The 12004-nt window shown below is 39.8% G+C and overlaps 22 non-coding genes and 4 pseudogenes across 22 annotated transcripts; all 26 read left to right on the forward strand.

Moving 5' to 3' along the window:
* The first annotated feature begins 155 nt into the window (after positions 1-155).
* LOC146057006 (5S ribosomal RNA) lies at positions 156-274 on the forward strand. Its single transcript, XR_014469588.1, has one exon. It is a non-coding gene; the product is annotated as a 5S ribosomal RNA (ribosomal RNA).
* Positions 275-619: 345 nt separating this feature from the next.
* On the forward strand, positions 620-738 carry LOC146057093 (5S ribosomal RNA). Its single transcript, XR_014469667.1, has one exon. It is a non-coding gene; the product is annotated as a 5S ribosomal RNA (ribosomal RNA).
* A 346-nt stretch (positions 739-1084) lies between these two features.
* Positions 1085-1203, forward strand: LOC146057199 (5S ribosomal RNA). The gene has a single exon (XR_014469701.1). It is a non-coding gene; the product is annotated as a 5S ribosomal RNA (ribosomal RNA).
* A 345-nt stretch (positions 1204-1548) lies between these two features.
* Positions 1549-1667, forward strand: LOC146057200 (5S ribosomal RNA). Its single transcript, XR_014469702.1, has one exon. It is a non-coding gene; the product is annotated as a 5S ribosomal RNA (ribosomal RNA).
* Positions 1668-2012: 345 nt separating this feature from the next.
* On the forward strand, positions 2013-2131 carry LOC146057025 (5S ribosomal RNA). The gene has a single exon (XR_014469606.1). It is a non-coding gene; the product is annotated as a 5S ribosomal RNA (ribosomal RNA).
* A 345-nt stretch (positions 2132-2476) lies between these two features.
* On the forward strand, positions 2477-2595 carry LOC146057203 (5S ribosomal RNA). The gene has a single exon (XR_014469704.1). It is a non-coding gene; the product is annotated as a 5S ribosomal RNA (ribosomal RNA).
* A 345-nt stretch (positions 2596-2940) lies between these two features.
* LOC146057204 (5S ribosomal RNA) lies at positions 2941-3059 on the forward strand. Its single transcript, XR_014469705.1, has one exon. It is a non-coding gene; the product is annotated as a 5S ribosomal RNA (ribosomal RNA).
* A 346-nt stretch (positions 3060-3405) lies between these two features.
* LOC146057054 (5S ribosomal RNA) lies at positions 3406-3524 on the forward strand. The gene has a single exon (XR_014469632.1). It is a non-coding gene; the product is annotated as a 5S ribosomal RNA (ribosomal RNA).
* A 345-nt stretch (positions 3525-3869) lies between these two features.
* LOC146057205 (5S ribosomal RNA) lies at positions 3870-3988 on the forward strand. Its single transcript, XR_014469706.1, has one exon. It is a non-coding gene; the product is annotated as a 5S ribosomal RNA (ribosomal RNA).
* Positions 3989-4333: 345 nt separating this feature from the next.
* LOC146057139 (5S ribosomal RNA) lies at positions 4334-4452 on the forward strand (annotated as a pseudogene).
* Positions 4453-4797: 345 nt separating this feature from the next.
* Positions 4798-4916, forward strand: LOC146056931 (5S ribosomal RNA). The gene has a single exon (XR_014469520.1). It is a non-coding gene; the product is annotated as a 5S ribosomal RNA (ribosomal RNA).
* A 346-nt stretch (positions 4917-5262) lies between these two features.
* LOC146057033 (5S ribosomal RNA) lies at positions 5263-5381 on the forward strand. Its single transcript, XR_014469613.1, has one exon. It is a non-coding gene; the product is annotated as a 5S ribosomal RNA (ribosomal RNA).
* Positions 5382-5726: 345 nt separating this feature from the next.
* Positions 5727-5845, forward strand: LOC146057206 (5S ribosomal RNA). Its single transcript, XR_014469707.1, has one exon. It is a non-coding gene; the product is annotated as a 5S ribosomal RNA (ribosomal RNA).
* A 345-nt stretch (positions 5846-6190) lies between these two features.
* Positions 6191-6309, forward strand: LOC146056847 (5S ribosomal RNA). The gene has a single exon (XR_014469444.1). It is a non-coding gene; the product is annotated as a 5S ribosomal RNA (ribosomal RNA).
* A 344-nt stretch (positions 6310-6653) lies between these two features.
* On the forward strand, positions 6654-6772 carry LOC146056910 (5S ribosomal RNA). Its single transcript, XR_014469501.1, has one exon. It is a non-coding gene; the product is annotated as a 5S ribosomal RNA (ribosomal RNA).
* A 344-nt stretch (positions 6773-7116) lies between these two features.
* LOC146057207 (5S ribosomal RNA) lies at positions 7117-7235 on the forward strand. Its single transcript, XR_014469708.1, has one exon. It is a non-coding gene; the product is annotated as a 5S ribosomal RNA (ribosomal RNA).
* Positions 7236-7580: 345 nt separating this feature from the next.
* LOC146057140 (5S ribosomal RNA) lies at positions 7581-7699 on the forward strand (annotated as a pseudogene).
* Positions 7700-8044: 345 nt separating this feature from the next.
* On the forward strand, positions 8045-8163 carry LOC146057075 (5S ribosomal RNA). Its single transcript, XR_014469651.1, has one exon. It is a non-coding gene; the product is annotated as a 5S ribosomal RNA (ribosomal RNA).
* A 345-nt stretch (positions 8164-8508) lies between these two features.
* LOC146057031 (5S ribosomal RNA) lies at positions 8509-8627 on the forward strand. Its single transcript, XR_014469611.1, has one exon. It is a non-coding gene; the product is annotated as a 5S ribosomal RNA (ribosomal RNA).
* A 345-nt stretch (positions 8628-8972) lies between these two features.
* LOC146056848 (5S ribosomal RNA) lies at positions 8973-9091 on the forward strand. Its single transcript, XR_014469445.1, has one exon. It is a non-coding gene; the product is annotated as a 5S ribosomal RNA (ribosomal RNA).
* A 345-nt stretch (positions 9092-9436) lies between these two features.
* LOC146057141 (5S ribosomal RNA) lies at positions 9437-9555 on the forward strand (annotated as a pseudogene).
* A 345-nt stretch (positions 9556-9900) lies between these two features.
* On the forward strand, positions 9901-10019 carry LOC146056906 (5S ribosomal RNA). Its single transcript, XR_014469497.1, has one exon. It is a non-coding gene; the product is annotated as a 5S ribosomal RNA (ribosomal RNA).
* Positions 10020-10364: 345 nt separating this feature from the next.
* LOC146057161 (5S ribosomal RNA) lies at positions 10365-10483 on the forward strand (annotated as a pseudogene).
* Positions 10484-10829: 346 nt separating this feature from the next.
* LOC146057002 (5S ribosomal RNA) lies at positions 10830-10948 on the forward strand. The gene has a single exon (XR_014469585.1). It is a non-coding gene; the product is annotated as a 5S ribosomal RNA (ribosomal RNA).
* Positions 10949-11293: 345 nt separating this feature from the next.
* Positions 11294-11412, forward strand: LOC146057060 (5S ribosomal RNA). The gene has a single exon (XR_014469637.1). It is a non-coding gene; the product is annotated as a 5S ribosomal RNA (ribosomal RNA).
* A 346-nt stretch (positions 11413-11758) lies between these two features.
* LOC146056849 (5S ribosomal RNA) lies at positions 11759-11877 on the forward strand. The gene has a single exon (XR_014469446.1). It is a non-coding gene; the product is annotated as a 5S ribosomal RNA (ribosomal RNA).
* The last annotated feature ends 127 nt before the right edge of the window (positions 11878-12004 follow it).

Raw genomic sequence — 12004 nt, forward strand, 5'->3', positions numbered from 1 at the left:
GTTTAATTTAAGACCCCCTGCTAATATCATGTCCTGTAGGTCGTTTTACATTACCAACACATGATTTTTTTCAGTAAGCCAATACAGTTAGGAAACTTTTTTATTAGCTTACCTGGTGATAGAAGTAGAAGAGGGCAAAAAAGTGCCTGTATCTCACCTACAGCCATACCACATTGGATAGGCCCAATCTTGTCTGATCTTGGAAGCTAAGCAGTGTTGGGCCTGGTTAGTACTTGGGTGGGAGACCACATGGGAACACCAGGTGCTGTAGGTTTTTTGACATTACAGGCAAATTGTTTTTATTCTCTAGCTATTTAAATTGGAAACTTTTTCTTTTTATTGCCAGTACAGACATTTGGAAGAGGTCAAACAGACACAATAGCCATCTCCTAAAGACTTACCACACTGTTTAGGCCCAATTCCAACTACTTGTGGCAGCTAAACAGTGTTGAGCCTCTTTAGTAGTTTAATTTAAGACCCCCTGCTAATATCATGTCCTGTAGGTCTTTTTACATTACCAACACATGATTTTTTTCAGTAAGCCAATACAGTTAGGAAACTTTTTTATTAGCTTACCTGGTGATAGAAGTAGAAGAGGGCAAAAAAGTGCCTGTATCTCAACTACAGCCATACCACATTGGATAGGCCCAATCTCTTCTGAACTTGGAAGCTAAGCAGTGTTGGGCCTGGTTAGTACTTTGGTGGGAGACCACATGGGAACACCAGGTGCTGTCGGTTTTTTCACATTACAGGCAATTTTTTTTTTATTCTCTAGCTATTTAAATTGGAAACTTTTTATTTTTATTGCCAGTACAGACATTTGGAAGAGGTCAAACAGACACAATAGCCATCACCTAAAGACTTACCACACTGTTTAGGCCCAATTCCAACTGCTTTTGGCAGCTAAACAGTGTTGGTCCCCTTTAGTAGTTTAATTTAAGACTCCCTGCTAATATCATGTCCTGTAGGTCTTTTTACATTACCAACACATGATTTTTTTCAGTAAGCCAATACAGTTAGGAAACTTTTTTATTAGCTTACCTGGTGATAGAAGTAGAAGAGGGCAAAAAAGTGCCTGTATCTCACCTACAGCCATACCACATTGGATAGGCCCAATCTCGTCTGATCTTGGAAGCTAAGCAGTGTTGGGCCTGGTTAGTACTTGGGTGGGAGACCACATGGGAACACCAGGTGCTGTAGGTTTTTTCACATTACAGGCAAATTGTTTTTATTCTCTAGCTATTTAAATTGGAAACTTTTTCTTTTTATTGCCAGTACAGACATTTGGAAGAGGTCAAACAGACACAATAGCCATCACCTAAAGACTTACCACACTGTTTAGGCCCAATTCCAACTGCTTTTGGCAGCTAAACAGTGTTGAGCCTCTTTAGTAGTTTAATTTAAGACCCCCTGCTAATATCATGTCCTGTAGGTCTTTTTACATTACCAACACATGATTTTTTTCAGTAAGCCAATACAGTTAGGAAACTTTTGTATTAGCTTACCTGGTGATAGAAGTAGAAGAGGGCAAAAAAGTGCCTTTAACTCACCTACAGCCATACCACATTGGATAGGCCCAATCTCGTCTGATCTTGGAAGCTAAGCAGTGTTGGGCCTGGTTAGTACTTGGGTGGGAGACCACATGGGAACACCAGGTGCTGTAGGTTTTTTCACATTACTGGCAAATTGTTTTTATTCTCTAGCTATTTAAATAGGAAACTTTATCTTTTTATTGCCAGCACAGACATTTGGAAGAGGTCAAACAGACACAATAGCCATCACCTAAAGACTTACCAAACTGTTTAGGCCCAATTCCAACTGCTTTTGGCAGCTAAACAGTGTTGAGCCTCTTTAGTAGTTTAATTTAAGACCCCCTGCTAATATCATGTCCTGTAGGTCTTTTTACATTACCAACACATGATTTTTTTCAGTAAGCCAATACAGTTAGGAAACTTTTTTATTAGCTTACCTGGTGATAGAAGTAGAAGAGGGCAAAAAAGTGCCTGTATCTCAACTACAGCCATACCACATTGGATAGACCCAATCTCGTCTGAACTTGGAAGCTAAGCAGTGTTGGGCCTGGTTAGTACTTGGGTGGGAGACCACATGGGAACACCAGGTGCAGTAGGTTTTTTCACATTACTGGCAAATTGTTTTTATTCTCTAGCTATTTAAATTGGAAACTTTTTCTTTTTATTGCCAGCACAGACATTTGGAAGAGGTCAAACAGACACAATAGCCATCACCTAAAGACTTACCACACTGTTTAGGCCCAATTCCAACTGCTTTTGGCAGCTAAACAGTGTTGGGCCTCTTTAGTAGTTTAATTTAAGACCCCCTGCTAATATCATGTCCTGTAGGTCTTTTTACATTACCAACACATGATTTTTTTCAGTAAGCCAATACAGTTAGGAAACTTTTTTATTAGCTTACCTGGTGATAGAAGTAGAAGAGGGCAAAAAAGTGCCTGTATCTCACCTACAGCCATACCACATTGGATAGGCCCAATCTCGTCTGATCTTGGAAGCTAAGCAGTGTTGGGCCTGGTTAGTACTTGGGTGGGAGACCACATGGGAACACCAGGTGCTGTAGGTTTTTTCACATTACAGGCAAATTGTTTTTATTCTCTAGCTATTTAAATTGGAAACTTTTTCTTTTTATTGCCAGTACAGACATTTGGAAGAGGTCAAACAGACACAATAGCCATCACCTAAAGACTTACCACACTGTTTAGGCCCAATTCCAACTGCTTTTGGCAGCTATACAGTGTTGAGCCTGTTTAGTAGTTTAATTTAAGACCCCCTGCTAATATCATGTCCTGTAGGTCTTTTTACATTACCAACACATGATTTTTTTCAGTAAGCCAATACAGTTAGGAAACTTTTTTATCAGCTTACCTGGTGATAGAAGTAGAAGAGGGCAAAAAAGTGCCTGTATCTCACCTACAGCCATACCACATTGGATAGGCCCAATCTCGTCTGATCTTGGAAGCTAAGCAGTGTTGGGCCTGGTTAGTACTTGGGTGGGAGACCACATGGGAACACCAGGTGCTGTAGGTTTTTTCACATTACAGTCAAATTGTTTTTATTCTCTAGCTATTTAAATTGGAAACTTTAACTTTTTATTGCCAGTACAGACATTTGGAAGAGGTCAAACAGACACAATAGCCATCACCTAAAGAATTACCACACTGTTTAGGCCCAATTCCAACTGCTTTTGGCAGCTAAACAGTGTTGAGCCTCTTTAGTAGTTTAATTTAAGACCCCCTGCTAATATCATATCCTGTAGGTCTTTTTACATTACCAACACATGATTTTTTTTAAGTAAGCCAATACAGTTAGGAAACTTTTTTATTAGCTTACCTGGTGATAGAAGTAGAAGAGGGCAAAAAAGTGCTTGTATCTCACCTACAGCCATACCACATTGGATAGGCCCAACCTCGTCTGATCTTGGAAGTTAAGCAGTGTTGGGCCTGGTTAGTACTTGGGTGGGAGACCACATGGGAACACCAGGTGCTGTATGTTTTTTCACATTACTGGCAAATTGTTTTTATTCTCTAGCTATTTAGATTGGAAACTTTTTCTTTTTATTGCCAGCACAGACATTTGGAAGAGTTCAAACAGACACAATAGCCATCACCTAAAGACTTACCACACTGTTTAGGCCCAATTCCAACTGCTTTTGGCAGCTAAACAGTGTTGAGCCTCTTTAGTAGTTTAATTTAAGACCCCCTGCTAATATCATGTCCTGTAGGTCTTTTTACATTACCAACACATGATTTTTTTCAGTAAGCCAATACAGTTAGGAAACTTTTGTATTAGCTTACCTGGTGATAGAAGTAGAAGAGGGCAAAAAAGTGAATTTAACTCACCTACAGCCATACCACATTGGATAGGCCCAATCTCGTCTGATCTTGGAAGCTAAGCAGTGTTGGGCCTGGTTAGTACTTGGGTGGGAGACCACATGGGAACACCAGGTGCTGTAGGTTTTTTCACATTACTGGCAAATTGTTTTTATTCTCTAGCTATTTATATTGGAAACTTTTTCATTTTATTGCCAGCACAGACATTTGGAAGAGGTCAAACAGACACAATAGCCATCAGCTAAAGACTTACCACACTGTTTAGGCTCAATTCCAACTGCTTTTGGCAGCTAAACAGTATTGAGCCTCTTTTGTAGTTTAATTTAAGACCCCCTGCTAATATCATGTCCTGTAGGTCTTTTTACATGACCAACAAATGATTTTTTTCCGTAAGCCAATACAGTTAGGAAACTTTTGTATTAGCTTACCTGGTGATAGAAGTAGAAGAGGGCAAAAAAGTGCCTGTATCTCACCTACAGCCATACCACATTGGATAGGCCCAATCTCGTCTTATCTTGGAAGCTAAGCAGTTTTGGGCCTGGTTAGTACTTGGGTGGGAGACCACATGGGAACACCAGGTGCTGTAGGTTTTTTCACATTACTGGCAAATTGTTTTTATTCTCTAGCTATTTAAATTGGGAACTTTTTCTTTTTATTGCCAGTACAGACATTTGGAAGAGGTCAAACAGACACAATAGCCATCACCTAAAGACTTACCACACTGTTTAGGCCCAATTCCAACTGCTTTTGGCAGCTAAACAGTGTTGAGCCTCTTTAGTAGTTTAATTTAAGACCCCCTGCTAATATCATGTCCTGTAGGTCTTTTTACATTACCAACACATGATTTTTTTCAGTAAGCCAATACAGTTAGGAAACCTTTTTATTAGCTTACCTGGTGATAGAAGTAGAAGAGGGCAAAAAAGTGCCTGTATATCATCTACAGCCATACCACATTGGATAGGCCCAATCTCGTCTGATCTTGGAAGCTAAGCAGTGTTGGGCCTGGTTAGTACTTGGGTGGGAGACCACATGAGAACACCAGGTGCTGTAGGTTTTTTCACATCACAGGCAAATTGTTTTTATTCTCTAGCTATTTAAATTGGAAACTTTTTCTTTTTATTGCCAGTACAGACATTTGGAAGAGGTCAAAAAGACACAATAGACTTCACCTAAAGACTTACCACACTGTTTAGGCCCAATTCCAACTGCTTTTGGCAGCTAAACAGTGTTGAGCCTGTTTAGTAGTTTAATTTAAGACCCCCTGCTAATATCATGTCCTGTAGGTCTTTTTACATTACCAACACATGATTTTTTTTAAGTAAGCCAATACAGTTAGGAAACTTTTTTATTAGCTTACCTGGTGATAAAAGTAGAAGAGGGCAAAAAAGTGCCTGTATCTCACCTACAGCCATACCACATTGGATAGGCCTAATTTCGTCTGATCTTGGAAGCTAAGCAGTGTTGGGCCTGGTTAGTACTTGGGTGGGAGACCACCTGGGAACACCAGGTGCTGTAGGTTTTTTCACATTACTGGCAAATTGTTTTTATTCTCTAGCTATTTAAATTGGAAACTTTTTCTTTTTATTGCCAGCACAGACATTTGGAAGAGGTCAAACAGACACAATAGCCATCACCTAAAGACTTACCACACTGTTTAGGCTCAATTCCAACTGCTTTTGGCAGCTAAACAGTGTTGAGCCTCTTTTGTAGTTTAATTTAAGACCCCCTGCTAATATCATGTCCTGTAGGTCTTTTTACATTACCAACACATGATTTTTTTCAGTAAGCCAATACAGTTAGGAAACGTTTGTATTAGCTTACCTGGTGATAGAAGTAGAAGAGGGCAAAAAAGTGCTTTTAACTCACCTACAGCCATACCACATTGGATAGGCCCAATCTCGTCTGATCTTGGAAGCTAAGCAGTGTTGGGCCTGGTTAGTACTTGGGTGGGAGACCACATGGGAACACCAGGTGCTGTAGGTTTTTTCACATTACTGGAAAATTGTTTTTATTCTCTAGCTATTTAAATTGGAAACTTTTTCTTTTTATTGCCAGTACAGACATTTGGAAGAGGTCAAACAGACACAATAGCCATCACCTAAAGACTTACCACACTGTTTAGGCCCAATTCCAACTGCTTTTGGCAGCTAAACAGTGTTGAGCCTCTTTAGTAGTTTAATTTAAGACCCCCTGCTAATATCATGTCCTGTAGGTCTTTTTACATTACCAACACATGATTTTTTTCAGTAAGCCAATACAGTTAGGAAACGTTTGTATTAGCTTACCTGGTGATAGAAGTAGAAGAGGGCAAAAAAGTGCCTGTATCTCACCTACAGCCATACCACACTGGATAGGCCCAATCTCGTCTGATCTTGGAAGCTAAGCAGTGTTGGGCCTGGTTAGTACTTGGGTGGGAGACCACATGGGAACACCAGGTGCTGTAGGTTTTTTCACATTACAGGCAAATTGTTTTTTTCTCTAGCTATTTAAATTGGAAACTTTTTCTTTTTATTGCCAGTACAGACATTTGGAAGAGGTCAAACAGACACAATAGCCATCACCTAAAGACTTACCACACTGTTTAGGCCCAATTCCAACTGCTTTTGGCAGCTAAACAGTGTTGAGCCTCTTTAGTAGTTTAATTTAAGACCCCCTGCTAATATCATGTCCTGTAGGTCTTTTTACATTACCAACACATGATTTTTTTCAGTAAGCCAATACAGTTAGGAAACTTTTTTATTAGCTTACCTGGTGATAGAAGTAGAAGAGGGCAAAAAAGTGCCTGTATCTCACCTACAGCCATACCACACTGGATAGGCCCAATCTCGTCTGATCTTGGAAGCTAAGCAGTGTTGGGCCTGGTTAGTACTTGGGTGGGAGATCACATGGGAACACCAGGTGCTGTAGGTTTTTTCACATTACAGGCAAATTGTTTTTTTCTCTAGCTATTTAAATTGGAAACTTTTTCTTTTTATTGCCAGTACAGACATTTGGAAGAGGTCAAACAGACACAATAGCCATCACCTAAAGACTTACCACAATGTTTAGGCCCAATTCCAACTGCTTTTGGCAGCTTAACAGTGTTGAGCCTCTTTAGTAGTTTAATTTAAGACCCCCTGCTAATATCATGTCTTGTAGGTCTTTTTACATTACCAACACATGATTTTTTTCAGTAAGCCAATACAGTTAGGAAACTTTTGTATTAGCTTACCTGGTGATAGTAGTAGAAGAGGGCAAAAAAGTGAATTTAACTCACCTACAGCCATACCACATTGGATAGGCCCAATCTCGTCTGATCTTGGAAGCTAAGCAGTGTTGGGCCTGGTTAGTACTTGGGTGGGAGACCACATGGGAACACCAGGTGCTGTAGGTTTTTTCACATTACTGGCAAATTGTTTTTATTCTCTAGCTATTTATATTGGAAACTTTTTCATTTTATTGCCAGCACAGACATTTGGAAGAGGTCAAACAGACACAATAGCCATCAGCTAAAGACTTACCACACTGTTTAGGCTCAATTCCAACTGCTTTTGGCAGCTAAACAGTGTTGAGCCTCTTTTGTAGTTTAATTTAAGACCCCCTGCTAATATCATGTCCTGTAGGTCTTTTTACATGACCAACAAATGATTTTTTTCCGTAAGCCAATACAGTTAGGAAACTTTTGTATTAGCTTACCTGGTGATAGAAGTAGAAGAGGGCAAAAAAGTGCCTGTATCTCACCTACAGCCATACCACATTGGATAGGCCCAATCTCGTCTTATCTTGGAAGCTAAGCAGTTTTGGGCCTGGTTAGTACTTGGGTGGGAGACCACATGGGAACACCAGGTGCTGTAGGTTTTTTCACATTACTGGCAAATTGTTTTTATTCTCTAGCTATTTAAATTGGGAACTTTTTCTTTTTATTGCCAGTACAGACATTTGGAAGAGGTCAAACAGACACAATAGCCATCACCTAAAGACTTACCACACTGTTTAGGCCCAATTCCAACTGCTTTTGGCAGCTAAACAGTGTTGAGCCTCTTTAGTAGTTTAATTTAAGACCCCCTGCTAATATCATGTCCTGTAGGTCTTTTTACATTACCAACACATGATTTTTTTCAGTAAGCCAATACAGTTAGGAAACCTTTTTATTAGCTTACCTGGTGATAGAAGTAGAAGAGGGCAAAAAAGTGCCTGTATATCATCTACAGCCATACCACATTGGATAGGCCCAATCTTGTCTGATCTTGGAAGCTAAGCAGTGTTGGGCCTGGTTAGTACTTGGGTGGGAGACCACATGAGAACACCAGGTGCTGTAGGTTTTTTCACATCACAGGCAAATTGTTTTTATTCTCTAGCTATTTAAATTGGAAACTTTTTCTTTTTATTGCCAGTACAGACATTTGGAAGAGGTCAAACAGACACAATAGCCATCACCTAAAGACTTACCACACTGTTTAGGCCCAATTCCAACTGCTTTTGGCAGCTAAACAGTGTTGAGCCTCTTTAGTAGTTTAATTTAAGACCCCCTGCTAATATCATGTCCTGTAGGTCTTTTTACATTACCAACACATGATTTTTTTCAGTAAGCCAATACAGTTAGGAAACTTTTTTATTAGCTTACCTGGTGATAGAAGTAGAAGAGGGCAAAAAAGTGCCTGTATCTCACCTACAGCCATACCACACTGGATAGGCCCAATCTCGTCTGATCTTGGAAGCTAAGCAGTGTTGGGTCTGGTTAGTACTTGGGTGGGAGATCACATGGGAACACCAGGTGCTGTAGGTTTTTTCACATTACAGGCAAATTGTTTTTTTCTCTAGCTATTTAAATTGGAAACTTTTTCTTTTTTATTGCCAGTACAGACATTTGGAAGAGGTCAAACAGACACAATAGCCATCACCTAAAGACTTACCACAATGTTTAGGCCCAATTCCAACTGCTTTTGGCAGCTTAACAGTGTTGAGCCTCTTTAGTAGTTTAATTTAAGACCCCCTGCTAATATCATGTCTTGTAGGTCTTTTTACATTACCAACACATGATTTTTTTCAGTAAGCCAATACAGTTAGGAAACTTTTGTATTAGCTTACCTGGTGATAGTAGTAGAAGAGGGCAAAAAAGTGAATTTAACTCACCTACAGCCATACCACATTGGATAGGCCCAATCTCGTCTGATCTTGGAAGCTAAGCAGTGTTGGGCCTGGTTAGTACTTGGGTGGGAGACCACATGGGAACACCAGGTGCTGTAGGTTTTTTCACATTACTGGCAAATTGTTTTTATTCTCTAGCTATTTATATTGGAAACTTTTTCATTTTATTGCCAGCACAGACATTTGGAAGAGGTCAAACAGACACAATAGCCATCAGCTAAAGACTTACCACACTGTTTAGGCTCAATTCCAACTGCTTTTGGCAGCTAAACAGTGTTGAGCCTCTTTTGTAGTTTAATTTAAGACCCCCTGCTAATATCATGTCCTGTAGGTCTTTTTACATGACCAACAAATGATTTTTTTCCGTAAGCCAATACAGTTAGGAAACTTTTGTATTAGCTTACCTGGTGATAGAAGTAGAAGAGGGCAAAAAAGTGCCTGTATCTCACCTACAGCCATACCACATTGGATAGGCCCAATCTCGTCTTATCTTGGAAGCTAAGCAGTTTTGGGCCTGGTTAGTACTTGGGTGGGAGACCACATGGGAACACCAGGTGCTGTAGGTTTTTTCACAGTACTGGCAAATTGTTTTTATTCTCTAGCTATTTAAATTGGGAACTTTTTCTTTTTATTGCCAGTACAGACATTTGGAAGAGGTCAAACAGACACAATAGCCATCACCTAAAGACTTACCACACTGTTTAGGCCCAATTCCAACTGCTTTTGGCAGCTAAACAGTGTTGAGCCTCTTTAGTAGTTTAATTTAAGACCCCCTGCTAATATCATGTCCTGTAGGTCTTTTTACATTACCAACACATGATTTTTTTCAGTAAGCCAATACAGTTAGGAAACCTTTTTATTAGCTTACCTGGTGATAGAAGTAGAAGAGGGCAAAAAAGTGCCTGTATATCATCTACAGCCATACCACATTGGATAGGCCCAATCTCGTCTGATCTTGGAAGCTAAGCAGTGTTGGGCCTGGTTAGTACTTGGGTGGGAGACCACCTGGGAACACCAGGTGCTGTAGGTTTTTTCACATTACTGGCAAATTGTTTTTATTCTCTAGCTATTTATATAGGAAACTTTTTCTTTTTATTGCCAGCACAGACATTTGGAAGAGGTCAAACAGACACAATAGCCATCACCTAAAGACTTACCACACTGTTTAGGCTCAATTCCAACTGCTTTTGGCAGCTAAACAGTGTTGAGCCTCTTTTGTAGTTTAATTTAAGACCCCCTGCTAATATCATGTACTGTAGGTCTTTTTACATTACCAACACATGATTTTTTTCAGTAAGCCAATACAGTTAGGAAACTTTTGTATTAGCTTACCTGGTGATAGAAGTAGAAGAGGGCAAAAAAGTGCCTTTAACTCACCTACATCCATACCACATTGGATAGGCCCAATCTCGTCTGATCTTGGAAGCTAAGCAGTGTTGGGCCTGGTTAGTACTTGGGTGGGAGACCACATGGGATCACAAGGTGCTGTAGGTTTTTTCACATTACTGGCAAATTGTTTTTATTCTCTAGCTATTTAAATTGGAAGCTTTTTCTTTTTATTGCCAGTACAGACATTTGGAAGAGGTCAAACAGACACAATAGCCATCACCTAAAGACTTACCACACTGTTTAGGCCCAATTCCAACTGCTTTTGGCAGCTAAACAGTGTTGAGCCTCTTTAGTAGTTTAATTTAAGACCCCCTGCTAATATCATGTCCTGTAGTTCTTTTTACATTACCAACACATGATTTTTTTTAAGTAAGCCAATACAGTTAGGAAACTTTTTTATTAGCTTACCTGGTGATAGAAGTAGAAGAGGGCAAAAAAATGCCTGTATCTCATCTACAGCCATACCACATTGGATAGTCCCAATCTCGTCTGATCTTGGAAGCTAAGCAGTGTTGGGCTTGGTTAGTACTTGGGTGGGAGACCACATGGGAACACCAGGTGCTGTAGGTTTTTTCACATTACAGGCAAATTGTTTTTATTCTCTAGCTATTTAAATTGGAAACTTTTTCTATTTATTGCCAGTACAGACATTTGGAAGAGGTCAAACAGACACAATAGCCATCTCCTAAAGACTTACCACACTGTTTAGGCCCAATTCCAACTACTTGTGGCAGCTAAACAGTGTTGAGCCTCTTTAGTAGTTTAATTTAAGACCCCCTGCTAATATCATGTCCTGTAGGTCTTTTTACATTACCAACACATGATTTTTTTCAGTAAGCCAATACAGTTAGGAAACTTTTTTATTAGCTTACCTGGTGATAGAAGTAGAAGAGGGCAAAAAAGTGCCTGCATCTCAACTACAGCCATACCACATTGGATAGGCCCAATCTCGTCTGAACTTGGAAGCTAAGCAGTGTTGGGCCTGGTTAGTACTTTGGTGGGAGACCACATGGGAACACCAGGTGCTGTCGGTTTTTTTACATTACAGGCAATTTTTTTTTTATTCTCTAGCTATTTAAATTGGAAACTTTTTATTTTTATTGCCAGTACAGACATTTGGAAGAGGTCAAACAGACACAATAGCCATCACCTAAAGACTTACCACACTGTTTAGGCCCAATTCCAACTGCTTTTGGCAGCTAAACAGTGTTGGTCCCCTTTAGTAGTTTAATTTAAGACTCCCTGCTAATATCATGTCCTGTAGGTCTTTTTACATTACCAACACATGATTTTTTTCAGTAAGCCAATACAGTTAGGAAACTTTTTTATTAGCTTACCTGGTGATAGAAGTAGAAGAGGGCAAAAAAGTGCCTGTATCTCACCTACAGCCATACCACATTGGATAGGCCCAATCTCGTCTGATCTTGGAAGCTAAGCAGTGTTGGGCCTGGTTAGTACTTGGGTGGGAGACCACATGGGAACACCAGGTGCTGTAGGTTTTTTCACATTACAGGCAAATTGTTTTTATTCTCTAGCTATTTAAATTGGAAACTTTTTCTTTTTATTGCCAGTACAGACATTTGGAAGAGGTCAAACAGACACAATAGCCATCACCTAAAGACTTAC

The sequence above is a fragment of the Crinia signifera genome, unplaced genomic scaffold (assembly GCF_055691185.1).
Source record: "Crinia signifera unplaced genomic scaffold, ASM5569118v1 HAP2_SCAFFOLD_99, whole genome shotgun sequence".
NCBI classification, from domain to species: domain Eukaryota; kingdom Metazoa; phylum Chordata; class Amphibia; order Anura; family Myobatrachidae; genus Crinia; species Crinia signifera.